Here is a 10,088-nt window from a genome sequence, read left to right on the forward strand (position 1 = left end):
TGGGCTATAGCCCATCGCAAAGTCAGTATTTGACTTTTGAAAAGTAAAACGGTGACTTTTCCCGGGGTCTGTCAAAAAGTCGAGGTTTGACTTTTAATTGTGATACTGGGCTGCCCATCGCCATGGTCATAAATTATGAAAAACGAGGATTTGAAAAAAAGACGAAAATGACTCCGAGACGATGGGCTATAGCCCATGGTCTCGGAGTCATTTTCGTCTTTTTTTCAAATCCTCAAAAATGATGGAAAACGGCATGCTATAGTATGCCGTTCGAGACCATGGGCTATAGCCCATCGCAAAGTCAGTATTTGACTTTTGAAAAGTCAAACGGTGACTTTTCCCGGGGTCTGTCAAAAAGTCGAGGTTTGACTTTTAATTGTGATACTGGGCTGCCCATCGCCATGGTCATAAATTATGAAAAACGAGGATTTGAAAAAAAGACGAAAATGACTCCAAGACGATGGGCTATATATAGCCCATGGTCTCGGAGTGATTTTCGTCTTTTTTTCAAATCCTCAAAAATGATGGAAAACGGCATGCTATAGTATGCCGTTCGAGACCATGGGCTATAGCCCATCGCAAAGTCAGTATTTGACTTTTGAAAAGTCAAACGGTGACTTTTCCCGGGGTCTGTCAAAAAGTCGAGGTTTGACTTTTAATTGTGATACTGGGCTGCCCATCGCCATGGTCATAAATTATGAAAAACGAGGATTTGAAAAAAAGACGAAAATGACTCCAAGACGATGGGCTATATATAGCCCATGGTCTCGGAGTGATTTTCGTCTTTTTTTCAAATCCTCAAAAATGATGGAAAAGGCCATGCTATAGTATGCCGTTCGAGACCATGGGCTATAGCCCATCGCCATGGTCATAAATTATGAAAAACGAGGATTTGAAAAAAAATACGAAAATGACTCCGAGACGATGGGCTATAGCCCATGGTCTCGGAGTCATTTTCGTCTTTTTTTCAAATCCTCAAAAATGATGGAAAACGGCATGCTATAGTATGCCGTTCGAGACCATGGGCTATAGCCCATCGCAAAGTCAGTATTTGACTTTTGAAAAGTCAAACGGTGACTTTTTCCGGGGTCTGTCAAAAAGTCGAGGTTTGACTTTTAATTGTGATACTGGGCTGCCCATCGCCATGGTCATAAATTATGAAAAACGAGGATTTGAAAAAAAGACGAAAATGACTCCAAGACGATGGGCTATATATAGCCCATGGTCTCGGAGTGATTTTCGTCTTTTTTTCAAATCCTCAAAAATGATGGAAAACGGCATGCTATAGTATGCCGTTCGAGACCATGGGCTATAGCCCATCGCCATGGTCATAAATTATGAAAAACGAGGATTTGAAAAAAAGACGAAAATGACTCCGAGACGATAGGCTATAGCCCATGGTCTCGGAGTCATTTTCGTCTTTTTTTCAAATCCTCAAAAATGATGGAAAACGGCATGCTATAGTATGCCGTTCGAGACCATGGGCTATAGCCCATCGCAAAGTCAGTATTTGACTTTTGAAAAGTCAAACGGTGACTTTTCCCGGGGTCTGTCAAAAAGTCGAGGTTTGACTTTTCAAATCCTCAAAAATGATGGAAAACGGCATGCTATAGTATGCCGTTCGAGACCATGGGCTATAGCCCATCGCAAAGTCAGTATTTGACTTTTGAAAAGTCAAACGGTGACTTTTCCCGGGGTCTGTCAAAAAGTCGAGGTTTGAGTTTTAATTGTGATACTGGGCTGCCCATCGCCATGGTCATAAATTATGAAAAACGAGGATTTGAAAAAAAGACGAAAATGACTCCAAGACGATGGGCTATATATAGCCCATGGTCTCGGAGTGATTTTCGTCTTTTTTTCAAATCCTCAAAAATGATGGAAAACGGCATGCTATAGTATGCCGTTCGAGACCATGGGCTATAGCCCATCGCCATGGTCATAAATGATGAAAAACGAGGATTTGAAAAAAAGGCGAAAATGACTCCGAGACGATGGGCTATAGCCCATGGTCTCGGAGTCATTTTCGTCTTTTTTTCAAATCCTCAAAAATGATGGAAAACGGCATGCTATAGTATGCCGTTCGAGACCATGGGCTATAGCCCATCGCAAAGTCAGTATTTGACTTTTGAAAAGTCAAACGGTGACTTTTCCCGGGGTCTGTCAAAAAGTCGAGGTTTGACTTTTCAAATCCTCAAAAATGATGGAAAACGGCATGCTATAGTATGCCGTTCGAGACCATGGGCTATAGCCCATCGCAAAGTCAGTATTTGACTTTTGAAAAGTCAAACGGTGACTTTTCCCGGGGTCTGTCAAAAAGTCGAGGTTTGACTTTTAATTGTGATACTGGGCTGCCCATCGCCATGGTCATAAATTATGAAAAACGAGGATTTGAAAAAAAGACGAAAATGACTCCAAGACGATGGGCTATATATAGCCCATGGTCTCGGAGTGATTTTCGTCTTTTTTTCAAATCCTCAAAAATTATGGAAAACGGCATGCTATAGTATGCCGTTCGAGACCATGGGCTATAGCCCATCGCCATGGTCATAAATTATGAAAAACGAGGATTTGAAAAAAAGACGAAAATGACTCCGAGACGATGGGCTATAGCCCATGGTCTCGGAGTCATTTTCGTCTTTTTTTCAAATCCTCAAAAATGATGGAAAACGGCATGCTATAGTATGCCGTTCGAGACCATGGGCTATAGCCCATCGCAAAGTCAGTATTTGACTTTTGAAAAGTCAAACGGTGACTTTTCCCGGGGTCTGTCAAAAAGTCGAGGTTTGACTTTTAATTGTGATACTGGGCTGCCCATCGCCATGGTCATAAATTATGAAAAACGAGGATTTGAAAAAAAGACGAAAATGACTCCAAGACGATGGGCTATATATAGCCCATGGTCTCGGAGTGATTTTCTTCTTTTTTTCAAATCCTCAAAAATGATGGAAAACGGCATGCTATAGTATGCCGTTCGAGACCATGGGCTATAGCCCATCGCCATGGTCATAAATGATGAAAAACGAGGATTTGAAAAAAAGGCGAAAATGACTCCGAGACGATGGGCTATAGCCCATGGTCTCGGAGTCATTTTCGTCTTTTTTTCAAATCCTCAAAAATGATGGAAAACGGCATGCTATAGTATGCCGTTCGAGACCATGGGCTATAGCCCATCGCAAAGTCAGTATTTGACTTTTGAAAAGTCAAACGGTGACTTTTCCCGGGGTCTGTCAAAAAGTCGAGGTTTGACTTTTAATTGTGATACTGGGCTGCCCATCGCCATGGTCATAAATTATGAAAAACGAGGATTTGAAAAAAAGACGAAAATGACTCCAAGACGATGGGCTATATATAGCCCATGGTCTCGGAGTGATTTTCGTCTTTTTTTCAAATCCTCAAAAATGATGGAAAACGGCATGCTATAGTATGCCGTTCGAGACCATGGGCTATAGCCCATCGCCATGGTCATAAATTATGAAAAACGAGGATTTGAAAAAAAGACGAAAATGACTCCGAGACGATGGGCTATAGCCCATGGTCTCGGAGTCATTTTCGTCTTTTTTTCAAATCCTCAAAAATGATGGAAAACGGCATGCTATAGTATGCCGTTCGAGACCATGGGCTATAGCCCATCGCAAAGTCAGTATTTGACTTTTGAAAAGTCAAACGGTGACTTTTCCCGGGGTCTGTCAAAAAGTCGAGGTTTGACTTTTCAAATCCTCAAAAATGATGGAAAACGGCATGCTATAGTATGCCGTTCGAGACCATGGGCTATAGCCCATCGCAAAGTCAGTATTTGACTTTTGAAAAGTCAAACGGTGACTTTTCCCGGGGTCTGTCAAAAAGTCGAGGTTTGACTTTTCAAATCCTCAAAAATGATGGAAAACGGCATGCTATAGTATGCCGTTCGAGACCATGGGCTATAGCCCATCGCAAAGTCAGTATTTGACTTTTGAAAAGTCAAACGGTGACTTTTCCCGGGGTCTGTCAAAAAGTCGAGGTTTGACTTTTAATTGTGATACTGGGCTGCCCATCGCCATGGTCATAAATTATGAAAAACGAGGATTTGAAAAAAAGACGAAAATGACTCCAAGACGATGGGCTATATATAGCCCATGGTCTCGGAGCGATTTTCGTCTTTTTTTCAAATCCTCAAAAATGATGGAAAACGGCATGCTATAGTATGCCGTTCGAGACCATGGGCTATAGCCCATCGCCATGGTCATAAATGATGAAAAACGAGGATTTGAAAAAAAGGCGAAAATGACTCCGAGACGATGGGCTATAGCCCATGGTCTCGGAGTCATTTTCGTCTTTTTTTCAAATCCTCAAAAATGATGGAAAACGGCATGCTATAGTATGCCGTTCGAGACCATGGGCTATAGCCCATCGCAAAGTCAGTATTTGACTTTTGAAAAGTCAAACGGTGAATTTTCCCGGGGTCTGTCAAAAAGTCGAGGTTTGACTTTTAATTGTGATACTGGGCTGCCCATCGCCATGGTCATAAATTATGAAAAACGAGGATTTGAAAAAAAGACGAAAATGACTCCGAGACGATGGGCTATATATAGCCCATGGTCTCGGTGTGATTTTCGTCTTTTTTTCAAATCCTCAAAAATGATGGAAAACGGCATGCTATAGTATGCCGTTCGAGACCATGGGCTATAGCCCATCGCCATGGTCATAAATTATGAAAAACGAGGATTTGAAAAAAAGACGAAAATGACTCCGAGACGATGGGCTATAGCCCATGGTCTCGGAGTCATTTTCGTCTTTTTTTCAAATCCTCAAAAATGATGGAAAACGGCATGCTATAGTATGCCGTTCGAGACCATGGGCTATAGCCCATCGCAAAGTCAGTATTTGACTTTTGAAAAGTCAAACGGTGACTTTTCCCGGGGTCTGTCAAAAAGTCGAGGTTTGACTTTTCAAATCCTCAAAAATGATGGAAAACGGCATGCTATAGTATGCCGTTCGAGACCATGGGCTATAGCCCATCGCAAAGTCAGTATTTGACTTTTGAAAAGTCAAACGGTGACTTTTCCCGGGGTCTGTCAAAAAGTCGAGGTTTGACTTTTAATTGTGATACTGGGCTGCCCATCGCCATGGTCATAAATTATGAAAAACGAGGATTTGAAAAAAAGACGAAAATGACTCCAAGACGATGGGCTATATATAGCCCATGGTCTCGGAGTGATTTTCGTCTTTTTTTCAAATCCTCAAAAATGATGGAAAACGGCATGCTATAGTATGCCGTTCGAGACCATGGGCTATAGCCCATCGCAAAGTCAGTATTTGACTTTTGAAAAGTCAAACGGTGACTTTTCCCGGGGTCTGTCAAAAAGTCGAGGTTTGACTTTTAATTGTGATACTGGGCTGCCCATCGCCATGGTCATAAATTATGAAAAACGAGGATTTGAAAAAAAGACGAAAATGACTCCAAGACGATGGGCTATATATAGCCCATGGTCTCGGAGTGATTTTCTTCTTTTTTTCAAATCCTCAAAAATGATGGAAAACGGCATGCTATAGTATGCCGTTCGAGACCATGGGCTATAGCCCATCGCCATGGTCATAAATGATGAAAAACGAGGATTTGAAAAAAAGGCGAAAATGACTCCGAGACGATGGGCTATAGCCCATGGTCTCGGAGTCATTTTCGTCTTTTTTTCAAATCCTCAAAAATGATGGAAAACGGCATGCTATAGTATGCCGTTCGAGACCATGGGCTATAGCCCATCGCAAAGTCAGTATTTGACTTTTGAAAAGTCAAACGGTGACTTTTCCCGGGGTCTGTCAAAAAGTCGAGGTTTGACTTTTAATTGTGATACTGGGCTGCCCATCGCCATGGTCATAAATTATGAAAAACGAGGATTTGAAAAAAAGACGAAAATGACTCCAAGACGATGGGCTATATATAGCCCATGGTCTCGGAGTGATTTTCGTCTTTTTTTCAAATCCTCAAAAATGATGGAAAACGGCATGCTATAGTATGCCGTTCGAGACCATGGGCTATAGCCCATCGCCATGGTCATAAATTATGAAAAACGAGGATTTGAAAAAAAGACGAAAATGACTCCGAGACGATGGGCTATAGCCCATGGTCTCGGAGTCATTTTCGTCTTTTTTTCAAATCCTCAAAAATGATGGAAAACGGCATGCTATAGTATGCCGTTCGAGACCATGGGCTATAGCCCATCGCAAAGTCAGTATTTGACTTTTGAAAAGTCAAACGGTGACTTTTCCCGGGGTCTGTCAAAAAGTCGAGGTTTGACTTTTCAAATCCTCAAAAATGATGGAAAACGGCATGCTATAGTATGCCGTTCGAGACCATGGGCTATAGCCCATCGCAAAGTCAGTATTTGACTTTTGAAAAGTCAAACGGTGACTTTTCCCGGGGTCTGTCAAAAAGTCGAGGTTTGACTTTTCAAATCCTCAAAAATGATGGAAAACGGCATGCTATAGTATGCCGTTCGAGACCATGGGCTATAGCCCATTGCAAAGTCAGTATTTGACTTTTGAAAAGTCAAACGGTGACTTTTCCCGGGGTCTGTCAAAAAGTCGAGGTTTGACTTTTAATTGTGATACTGGGCTGCCCATCGCCATGGTCATAAATTATGAAAAACGAGGATTTGAAAAAAAGACGAAAATGACTCCAAGACGATGGGCTATATATAGCCCATGGTCTCGGAGCGATTTTCGTCTTTTTTTCAAATCCTCAAAAATGATGGAAAACGGCATGCTATAGTATGCCGTTCGAGACCATGGGCTATAGCCCATCGCCATGGTCATAAATGATGAAAAACGAGGATTTGAAAAAAAGGCGAAAATGACTCCGAGACGATGGGCTATAGCCCATGGTCTCGGAGTCATTTTCGTCTTTTTTTCAAATCCTCAAAAATGATGGAAAACGGCATGCTATAGTATGCCGTTCGAGACCATGGGCTATAGCCCATCGCAAAGTCAGTATTTGACTTTTGAAAAATCAAACGGTGAATTTTCCCGGGGTCTGTCAAAAAGTCGAGGTTTGACTTTTAATTGTGATACTGGGCTGCCCATCGCCATGGTCATAAATTATGAAAAACGAGGATTTGAAAAAAAGACGAAAATGACTCCGAGACGATGGGCTATATATAGCCCATGGTCTCGGTGTGATTTTCGTCTTTTTTTCAAATCCTCAAAAATGATGGAAAACGGCATGCTATAGTATGCCGTTCGAGACCATGGGCTATAGCCCATCGCCATGGTCATAAATTATGAAAAACGAGGATTTGAAAAAAAGACGAAAATGACTCCGAGACGATGGGCTATAGCCCATGGTCTCGGAGTCATTTTCGTCTTTTTTTCAAATCCTCAAAAATGATGGAAAACGGCATGCTATAGTATGCCGTTCGAGACCATGGGCTATAGCCCATCGCAAAGTCAGTATTTGACTTTTGAAAAGTCAAACGGTGACTTTTCCCGGGGTCTGTCAAAAAGTCGAGGTTTGACTTTTCAAATCCTCAAAAATGATGGAAAACGGCATGCTATAGTATGCCGTTCGAGACCATGGGCTATAGCCCATCGCAAAGTCAGTATTTGACTTTTGAAAAGTCAAACGGTGACTTTTCCCGGGGTCTGTCAAAAAGTCGAGGTTTGACTTTTAATTGTGATACTGGGCTGCCCATCGCCATGGTCATAAATTATGAAAAACGAGGATTTGAAAAAAAGACGAAAATGACTCCAAGACGATGGGCTATATATAGCCCATGGTCTCGGAGTGATTTTCGTCTTTTTTTCAAATCCTCAAAAATGATGGAAAACGGCATGCTATAGTATGCCGTTCGAGACCATGGGCTATAGCCCATCGCCATGGTCATAAATGATGAAAAACGAGGATTTGAAAAAAAGGCGAAAATGACTCCGAGACGATGGGCTATAGCCCATGGTCTCGGAGTCATTTTCGTCTTTTTTTCAAATCCTCAAAAATGATGGAAAACGGCATGCTATAGTATGCCGTTCGAGACCATGGGCTATAGCCCATCGCAAAGTCAGTATTTGACTTTTGAAAAGTCAAACGGTGACTTTTCCCGGGGTCTGTCAAAAAGTCGAGGTTTGACTTTTAATTGTGATACTGGGCTGCCCATCGCCATGGTCATAAATTATGAAAAACGAGGATTTGAAAAAAATACGAAAATGACTCCGAGACGATGGGCTATAGCCCATGGTCTCGGAGTCATTTTCGTCTTTTTTTCAAATCCTCAAAAATGATGGAAAACGGCATGCTATAGTATGCCGTTCGAGACCATGGGCTATAGCCCATCGCAAAGTCAGTATTTGACTTTTGAAAAGTCAAACGGTGACTTTTCCCGGGGTCTGTCAAAAAGTCAAGGTTTGACTTTTCAAATCCTCAAAAATGATGGAAAACGGCATGCTATAGTATGCCGTTCGAGACCATGGGCTATAGCCCATCGCAAAGTCAGTATTTGACTTTTGAAAAGTCAAACGGTGACTTTTCCCGGGGTCTGTCAAAAAGTCGAGGTTTGACTTTTAATTGTGATACTGGGCTGCCCATCGCCATGGTCATAAATTATGAAAAACGAGGATTTGAAAAAAAGACGAAAATGACTCCAAGACGATGGGCTATATATAGCCCATGGTCTCGGAGTGATTTTCGTCTTTTTTTCAAATCCTCAAAAATGATGGAAAACGGCATGCTATAGTATGCCGTTCGAGACCATGGGCTATAGCCCATCGCCATGGTCATAAATTATGAAAAACGAGGATTTGAAAAAAAGACGAAAATGACTCCGAGACGATGGGCTATAATATAGCCCATGGTCTCGGAGTCATTTTCGTCTTTTTTTCAAATCCTCAAAAATGATGGAAAACGGCATGCTATAGTATGCCGTTCGAGACCATGGGCTATAGCCCATCGCAAAGTCAGTATTTGACTTTTGAAAAGTCAAACGGTGACTTTTCCCGGGGTCTGTCAAAAAGTCGAGGTTTGACTTTTAATTGTGATACTGGGCTGCCCATCGCCATGGTCATAAATTATGAAAAACGAGGATTTGAAAAAAAGACGAAAATGACTCCAAGACGATGGGCTATATATAGCCCATGGTCTCGGAGTGATTTTCGTCTTTTTTTCAAATCCTCAAAAATGATGGAAAACGGCATGCTATAGTATGCCGTTCGAGACCATGGGCTATAGCCCATCGCAAAGTCAGTATTTGACTTTTGAAAAGTCAAACGGTGACTTTTCCCGGGGTCTGTCAAAAAGTCGAGGTTTGACTTTTAATTGTGATACTGGGCTGCCCATCGCCATGGTCATAAATTATGAAAAACGAGGATTTGAAAAAAAGACGAAAATGACTCCAAGACGATGGGCTATATATAGCCCATGGTCTCGGAGTGATTTTCTTCTTTTTTTCAAATCCTCAAAAATGATGGAAAACGGCATGCTATAGTATGCCGTTCGAGACCATGGGCTATAGCCCATCGCCATGGTCATAAATGATGAAAAACGAGGATTTGAAAAAAAGGCGAAAATGACTCCGAGACGATGGGCTATAGCCCATGGTCTCGGAGTCATTTTCGTCTTTTTTTCAAATCCTCAAAAATGATGGAAAACGGCATGCTATAGTATGCCGTTCGAGACCATGGGCTATAGCCCATCGCAAAGTCAGTATTTGACTTTTGAAAAGTCAAACGGTGACTTTTCCCGGGGTCTGTCAAAAAGTCGAGGTTTGACTTTTAATTGTGATACTGGGCTGCCCATCGCCATGGTCATAAATTATGAAAAACGAGGATTTGAAAAAAAGTCGAAAATGACTCCAAGACGATGGGCTATATATAGCCCATGGTCTCGGAGTGATTTTCGTCTTTTTTTCAAATCCTCAAAAATGATGGAAAACGGCATGCTATAGTATGCCGTTCGAGACCATGGGCTATAGCCCATCGCCATGGTCATAAATTATGAAAAACGAGGATTTGAAAAAAAGACGAAAATGACTCCGAGACGATGGGCTATAGCCCATGGTCTCGGAGTCATTTTCGTCTTTTTTTCAAATCCTCAAAAATGATGGAAAACGGCATGCTATAGTATGCCG

The sequence above is a fragment of the Electrona antarctica genome (genome assembly GCF_951216825.1).
Source record: "Electrona antarctica genome assembly, contig: scaffold_45, whole genome shotgun sequence".
Lineage (NCBI taxonomy): Eukaryota > Metazoa > Chordata > Actinopteri > Myctophiformes > Myctophidae > Electrona > Electrona antarctica.